The 8,885-nt window shown below is 31.3% G+C and overlaps 1 protein-coding gene across 1 annotated transcript in view; it reads right to left on the minus strand.

Annotated features, from left to right (window-relative positions):
- The window catches only part of LOC141389203 (uncharacterized), a 33,567-nt gene extending 25,447 nt beyond the window's left edge, over window positions 1–8,120 (minus strand). Inside the window, exon 1 of the mRNA XM_073960366.1 lies at window positions 7,920–8,120. The gene's annotated coding sequence lies outside the window, so the exon portion shown is untranslated. The remainder of the gene's footprint in view (window positions 1–7,919) is intronic.
- Window positions 8,121–8,885: the final 765 nt, after the last annotated feature.

An 8,885-nucleotide genomic window follows, 5' to 3' on the forward strand; every position in this document is an offset into this window, starting at 1 on the left:
AGTTAAAGGACGTTAAATATAAAAATGTAAAGAACTTGAAAACATGCTAAGTCGACTTAGCATACTATTGTTTGGAGGCGTCGATATGTAATCAACCAATTTCATAAAAAATGTTTTTGGAACGCCCTAATGAACATTTATGAAAATTGAGTATTATTTAATTTAATATTAATGATCATTACATTGTATTATGATCACTACGTGTTGCCCATTTGCTAATATCATTATTAAGTTTTCGAATTTGTTGTGTTGTCGCAACAACAAAACCACACGCCACTAAGAAGTGTATGTATGTTATTAATATGAATGCGTACAAAAGTATATGCTTACACGTGACGAAAAACGCCTATCGGTCATTTGCCTTAGGCGAGTGTCCGATATTTTAATGTGCCATGAGTATTGACTCTGTTTTATCTCTCTCAATTTGTATACGAGTGTGAATTAAATTGGATAAATTAAATTTATATATAAATTAGAGGAAACAACAATAGTATGTTTTGAAATTTGCAAACATTAACCGGTGACGTAATATAAAATAAAATGTGTATTTTTTTAATTTTTTTTTGTGAATCAAATAAATGTGAAATTCGTTAATAGAAACCCACTCTAATATACCGATAATTTAAGGTGTAAACAAAATCAATGTTCCCAAATCAAGAGAACTTATCTTTCAGTAAAACAACATTTTGACAAATGTGTTTTTAATTATATTTTAAGTAATTCACATGCTGTAAAGCTAATTCGAAAGAAACATTTAATTAAATTTTGTTGTAAATAGATTACACATTTTCATAATGTCAACACATGTATTTATTATTTTTATTATACCCTCCACCATAGTATGGAGGGTATATTAAGTTTGTTTTTCCGTTTGTAACGCATTGAAATAATCATTTGCAACCCTATAAAGTATATACATATATTCATGATCAGGATAAAATTCTGAGTCGATTTAGCCGCGTTCGTCTGTTGTAATCACTCTAGCATCCACAAAAATTGAGCCAGAGCGAAACATTTTGGCATCCGAGTATCTTTTTTCCATAAGCAGGATGGGTTATTTCGGTCCATGTTTTGGTATAACTCCCATATAATAATACACCCGATATTCGGTATTTCGAGGATTTTAACTACAATTTTCATCCGAACTAGCTGCAATTTGACATTTGAGGTTCCCTGCAGTCACAAAACTTCTTACCAAAAATTGTTAACATACATAGGTCCATGTTTAGGTATAGCCCCCATATAACGATACATCCCGATTTTGGGTATTTTGAGAATTTTAGCTTAAATGCTTGAACGATCTAGCTGTAATTTTATATTTGAGGTTCCCCGCAGTCAAGAATTTTCTTCACCAAAAATTGAAAACATAGGTCCAAGCTTGGTATAGCCCCCATAAAAGTTTACCTCCCGATATCCGGTATTATGAGAGTTTTTGCTATATTTATTTAACTTAACCACCCGTAATTTGACCTTTCAGGTTTACCAAACTTCTCTACCAAAATGGTTAACATAGTTCCAAGCTTGGTGTAGACCCCATATAACGATTCCTCCAGATTTTCGGTATTTTGGGAATTTTGGCTACATGTTATTATCAAAATAGCGGTAATCTGACATTTTAGATACCCAATGGTCGCAACACCAAAAAATTGCCAACGTAGGTCTATGTTTTAGCTCCCATAGGATTTTGGTGTATAGGAAAGGAAAGTGAATATTCGCTTTTAGTTCAGAATATTTTATGGTGTAGGGTATAAAAAGTTAGGCCCACACGAACTTAAAGATTCCCCAGGGAGAATTGTCGGTATAGGACTGCGATTTATATGTATTACGAGAGATTTTTTGTTAAGTTTTCTATCATTTATATTGCTCTCTCTCAGTAGGTACAAACATTCAAATCGGAAAATTGTAGGTTTTGGAGTTATTATGCAGGGCTTGCTACATTTTCGGAATCTCAATGTATAACAACTTTTGATATACACTCTGAAACTACAGTTTAATATTTCGGATTCTCTTTGGTAGAAAACATCGAGGTCTCATTGATATTACACAGCAAGTTGATATTACACGTCAAGTTCGGTCCACCACGAACTGTATTTAAGTGAAAAGGAACAATTAGGTTCCTTTCGTTTATGAAAGTACTAAGCTCTTCCTCCTATTCCTTGTAAGAGAAGAATATCTTAACTGATATTATTCCCTTTAAAAGAGCTCATATGAGTCACCATCGTTGTTCTTTCCAAACATTGTATCCTCTGGCAACATACCATATTACATTATAGCAATCTCGGTTTGAAAATTTGACAAAATACCGTCAAAATACATAAAATTGTCTGACTTATTGCAAGGGATTTTTTACCTATAAATATGTTTTGTAAATACAAAATTTTAGTCATTCCGGTTGAATAATGTTGCTAAAACTTTCAAAATAACGAAAATCGGGGGTAAAGTTTTATGGAAGCTATATGAAGACATAGGCCTATACAGACATATTTCTAGTGGAAACTTTTATATCCCCAACGAAGACAAAATACATAATTTCAGCCATTTCTATGGGATATTGGAGCCAAAATATCCAAAATACCAAAAATCGTGAGGTACCGTTATATGGGGGCTCTATAAAGACGTGGAGCTATACTTATAATTCTCTTCTCGAATATTTTATATCCCCACAACCTTCAAAATACCGAAAAGTGGTAAGTACCGTTATATGGGGTATCTATAAACATGTCGACCTATACCCACAAATTTCAGGTAGAAAGTTTCATATCCCCAACGAAGACCAAATATCCTACATGCCTGTAGGATATTGTGGCCACAACCTTCAAAATACGGAAAATCAGCAGGTACCGTTCTATACGGGCTATATGAAGACGTGGACTTATACAAATTTCAAGTGAAAAGATTTATACTTCCAACGAAGACTAAATGACAAATTTCAGCCATTTCGGTAGAATATTGAGGCCACAACCTTCAATATACCGAAAATCGGGAGGTTCCGTTCTATGGAGGCTATATGAAAATTTCAGGTGAAAAGTTTTGCACCCCCAACAAAGACTAAATACCAATTTCAGCCATTTCGGTGTCAAAATGAGCCTAAATCCTTCAAAATACCGAAAATCGGGAGGTATCGTTATATAGGAGCTGTACCAAAATGTGGACTGATATAGCCTATTTTCAATACAAAACATCCTATGAGAAATATAGACTTCTATACCAAATTACAAATTTCTGTCTTAAAAATTGCTGTCCGTATTTTGAATTCAGCTGACAAACGGACGGACATGGTTATTTGAGACTTTCATGCTGATCAAGAATATATATGTGGATTTCTGAGTGAAATCGGACACATTTTCAAAATGAGGTTCTCTATTTAATAAAAAATTGGAAAAAAAATCTGCACAGTGGGCTTGGATGCAATTTTCAGACTTAATATTTTAAATCAATTTTTAAAAATGATTTTATTCTTCGATTTTCTTGAAATTTTTTGTATTAAACTACGATTAATTACAAAATTTTAATAGTGGGATTCGAATGATTACTATTTTTTCTTATTTTTTTTTTACAATTTGTCAATACATTTTTTCCTTTACACCAGTTTCACATTTGATATTTTACCAACAAAATATAAAAACAAAATTTATTAACATTTGTTTTGTTGTTTTAATTAAGAATTTATCTTTCCGGCTGGTACAATAAATGCTGATCCATCTTAAACATCTAAAAAACTGCGTTATTTTCGATTTTTAAAATGGATCAGCATTTATTGTTCCAGCCGGACAATAAAATAAGTAAATTGATGACCAAATAACTACAGCTCGGGAATTATACGAAAGAGCATACACGCAGAGAAAAAAATATGATTGATCCAACAATATTCGAAGAGCAAAATATGTATTGTAAAGATATTGTTAAATTCCAAATGTAGTATTGTGATTCCAACAATTGGGTTTTGTTAAATCCAAAAATAGTTTTTGTCAACTGGACAATAGTTCTCTCTTTTCTTCGACAATTTTTTCTCTTCTCTTACTATTCGATGACGTGTTGAAAAAAACAATTATGGTGAGTTTTGTTTGTATGACATGATGCCTTTATCTTTGTTTTTGTGTGTATGTATACCAACAATGAGACTCTTGTTTTTATTTGTTTCTGTTTTGTTTCATTCTTCTATCTTCATTGTGCTTTGAGGTTTGGTGTTATACCCGAGTTTGTTATGGTGTTTAATTATTCCTTATGTTGTGGTGGGTGCTTGTGGCTTTTTGTTTGTCTTTGTTGTCAGCCAATGCAGCAAACCATGTATTGTGTTCATCAATGATTGCAATATTATACGCGACATTTATATCCAAGTTATGTGAAAAGTGTATATGAGAAGTATATACACTCAAATCAAAAATTTCTGGGCTGGTTTTCTGGGTTGGCAATACTTTTTGTAAACAAATTATATTATGATAGTTCCTACAATCGGTATTGTTAACGATTTTTACAATATTGCGGAAATTCGAAAGTTGTTTTTGTTTTCTATGTTTGGAACAAAAGATGGTATTTTTGGATTTGGATTACAATGTTTGAAGAAAACAAATACATTTTTGGAACCAAAACAGATATTTTTGTTCCAACAAAAGCGAAAAATATTTTTTCTCTGCGTGTACGAGCCACATAAACTACTAAATATTAAAGGAACATTTCCTTCAGAAGGTGATTATATAAATACAAAAGAGAATTTGAATTTTAGATATGCAATGGCTAAACCTATCGCGGGTACACAAAAACTTAATTCAGTAATACCCACTAATACTGGTACACTAATTACTAAACAATTCATAAAATTGCAAAATTAAGAAGTTTTCAGTCCAACAATAAAAAACGCCAACAACAATAATAGGCATCAGCACGGCCTTGTTGACTAATGCGTAATGCAAAAACAACTTTCTTGTTGTTTTTACCCCCGCTTATTGAAGCAACATTCCTATGTTCGTATTCTTTGCGAAGCAAAGACGACATAAAAACAGTGGTGGATATAAAATTCTTTAGTTCGACTCAATTTGTAGGGTAAACAGCTTTAGGGCCATACAGCAAATTTCTCATTTTGTTTAATTTGCTAGATGGCTTTATTGACCTGTTTATCGATACAGAGTCGGCGAAAAAGGGAACTGATGAAGTTGTTTGGTGACAACTGAAACTATAGTATTCCCTACCCTTCGCCCGCAACTAATCAATTTCATATCCACTTTAAAATATTTTGTTGTTATTCAAACAATTGAATTACAACAAAATATGGACTCAAGCTGAAATAAACACAAAGATGTAAAATTCTGCAGTCCAACAATAAAAAACGCCAACAACAGTTTTCAAAATGTTCAAGATAAATTTTCAAATAAAATATCAAAACAAATATATGGGGATTTCTGAGTGAAATCGGACACTTTTTCAAGATGAGGTTTTTGATTTCCTTTATTTTTTCCTGTGGTGATGCTGCTTATTAGCAAAACATTTTAGTATATTTTCAGATTTTTTTTTTGACTAACGGTTCCAGAGATATCTCGCCTTGAAAAAGTCAAATTCTGTAAAAACTGCATGCAAAGAAATACTCATAACTTCTTTAATATTGGTCCAATTTGAAAACATCTTTTCGTATGATTTGTTGTTTTATCAGCTATTAAATAAAAAATAGCAAAAAAAATTTGCACAGTGGACTTGGATGCTATTTTCGCGATTTAATATTTAAAATCAATTTTTAAAGATGTTCGAACCTTCGATTTTCTCTAAATTTTTTTTGAATTAAACTACGTCCAATTACAAAAAATTTAAGTCTTATGTGGTAATGGGGTTCGGACGACCACTAATTTTTCTTAATTTTTTAAAATTTGTGAATTCAATTTTTCCTTATACCTTTGTGCAAAATTTATTACTTTATTAAAAAACTTAAAAGTTTCATTTATAAATATTTGTATTGATTTTATATTTATGAATTTATCTCAAACATCTTAAAAACTGCGTCATTTTTCGATTTTAAAAATGCTTCAGCGAAAATTTCATTAAAGCCCACTGTGCTTGTTTTTCTATATTTTTATGATAAACATATAATATATAATGATAAATATGTACTCTTAGCTTCAAAAATACAGGAAATAGAAATTTTGGACAAAGGTATTAAGGACAAATTTTATTGAGACATTTAAAAAAAAATCAGAAAAAATGGCATAACATAAAATAAAATAATAAAGAAGACAGAGCCAATTTCGAACTAGGTTGCCCTTTTCTTATTTATTCTATTATTTGTGTTATGTCAGAAATGAAGCAGGTAAGCAAGGCAACCAGGCGAGGCAGCTTATGTGCCCAGGCCTTTAGCTCCTCCACCACATAGACTTATTAGTTTAGGGTTTCTGAGTGAAATCGGACAAAATGAGGTTTTTGATTTCCTTTATTTCTGATGTGGCGATGCTGCTTATCAGCAAAACATTTTAATATAAAAAAGTCGAATTCCGTAAAAAATATATGCAACGAAATACTGATAACTTCTTTAATATTGGTCCAATTTAAAAAAATATTTTTTTGTATTTTTTGTTGTTTTGCTATTTACTAAAAAAATATAAAAAATTTGCATAATGGGCTTGGATGAAATTTTCGCGATTTTATATTTAGAATTAATTTTTAACAATGATTGTACTCTTAGATTTTCTTGGTATTAAACTACCATTATTTAAAAAAATTGTCCTAATTTTTTTACTAACGGTTCCACAGATATCGCGCCTTGAAAAAGTCAAATTCTGTAAAAACTACATGCAGAGAAATACTCATAACTTCTTCAGTATTGCTCCAATTTGAAAAAATCTTTTTTGGTATGTTTTGTTGTTTTATCAGTTATTAAATAAAAACAAAATGTGCGCAGTGGGCTTGGACGCTATTTTCGCGATTTAATATTTAAAATCAATTTTTAGAGATGTTCGACCCCTTCGATTTTCTTTAAATTTTTTTGTATTAAACTACGTTCAAATACAAAAATTTTAAGTCCTATGTGGTAATGGTGTTCGGACGATTACTATAAAGAAGAAAGAGCCAATTTCGAACTAGGTTGCCCTTTTCTTCTTTATTCTATTATTTGTGTTATGTCAGAAATGAAGCAGGAAAGGAAGGCAACCAGGCGAGGCAGCTTATGTACCCAATTCTTTAGTGTTTCTCCAAAGGAAACAACACTAATTATTCCAATTTACTTCAGTGCGTGATGGAGGGTATACAATGTTCGGCCCGAAAGAACTTAATGACGTTTTACTCCTTCTTCTATGTTTTTTTTTTCATTTTTTTGTATACCTTCGCCGACTTAAAATTTTCTAAAAAATATTTTTTTTTTGGCATACAATAATAAATATATTGTTACTTTTTATACTTATATTCCATACCAACACGTTTTTTAAAATATTTAGTTTTTTGCCTTTGTACTTCTCAAATACAGTGTTGAATTTTATTCCGAATATGACACTCACTGTATATATTTCTTTATATACAAATAAAAAATATGTTTTGTTCAAAAATAGGTAAATATGTATGTATGTATGAAACTTAGTTTGTAGATTTTGAGAGCATATACATGATAATCATCTAGAATAAATTGTCGATTAGCACAGTTATAGATACATACATTTAAATGTATGTTGGCGCTTATTTGTGACTTAAGTTTCTTTGCATTTAATTCTATTACTGGTAGTCACAAAAAAAAAAACAAGATTTTTATTTTTATTGAAGAGTGGTCAAGTTTCTATCTAGTAATGACACTTAATACAAAAACAGTTTTTTTATTATTCCAGTATCGCCACATAATAAATTTCGCAAAATTGCACTTAATACAGCCACTTATCACTTCTACTTAATACAGAACATAATAACCAATCCAAGCGTAATTGATTTATTTCATTTGTCTTCAATTTCATTACCGTAGAATTTTATTAGCGCGCTTCTTCGCTATTCTAATGATCTGTTCGACACTATTGTCCGGCATTAACTGAATGTGTGCGGAGTCTCATTCGCTCTTTGCTTTCATTCAATAATTCATGGATGCCCGCCGTGAGCGTTAAATCTATTAAGTGTTGCCAGCCAGCCAGACAACACTGATGACAATCGCCTCGCAATACTAGGGGGCAAAAGACATACATTTATGGGTTTTTGTACAATTGGATGGATGTTAACAAGAATTCACAAGTAAAATAAAATGCGAGGGTGGAAATGATTCCTCAGGGATTTTGGTGGTAATTTATGGGACCATACGTGTTAAGCGTTTATGGAGTTTTACTACGGAAATTAATCAGTCGAAAAGTAATGTGTGAAAAAATAATAACACAAAGTAGCAAAATGGCTTTATGTACTTTATTTTTTCTGTTTACATGTGTAAAAATATTAAAAACATTGCACACATTGTGCGTTCCCGCACTCAAAAACATGTAAAACTTTTTAAATTTATAAAGAAAGAAATGATAAATTAAAAATGTCGAAAATAGTAGATTCGTACAGTTTCGGGGACTGTCCAAATATTTTATTATAGGTATTAAAATCAGTGATGCATAAAACATTTGAAAAATTCAAATTGTGTGGTATTATTACATAAGCAAGAAACGTAATAAAAGCTTCATTCTGTATTTGACAGAATCACAAATGAACTCCCCTTTACTCCCATATAAGAATGAATACCACAGAAATCTTGGATCAACTTTAAATGAAAGGAGATTACACGTGGGAAGTTTTTGCGGATTCTGAAGCCTCAATGTCCATAGATGGGAAAAATAAAAAAAACCGCCGCAGCGCTTTTTAAATAAATCGCGATAAAAGTTCACGTCTTTAGGGTTTTTTAGGTTTTCATGATTTGCTTGAAAACCGCATATCCTATCGAAATGGGATTAGACAAA

This window comes from Musca autumnalis, unplaced genomic scaffold (assembly GCF_047663935.1).
Source record: "Musca autumnalis isolate F117 unplaced genomic scaffold, ASM4766393v1 scaffold_1, whole genome shotgun sequence".
Lineage (NCBI taxonomy): Eukaryota > Metazoa > Arthropoda > Insecta > Diptera > Muscidae > Musca > Musca autumnalis.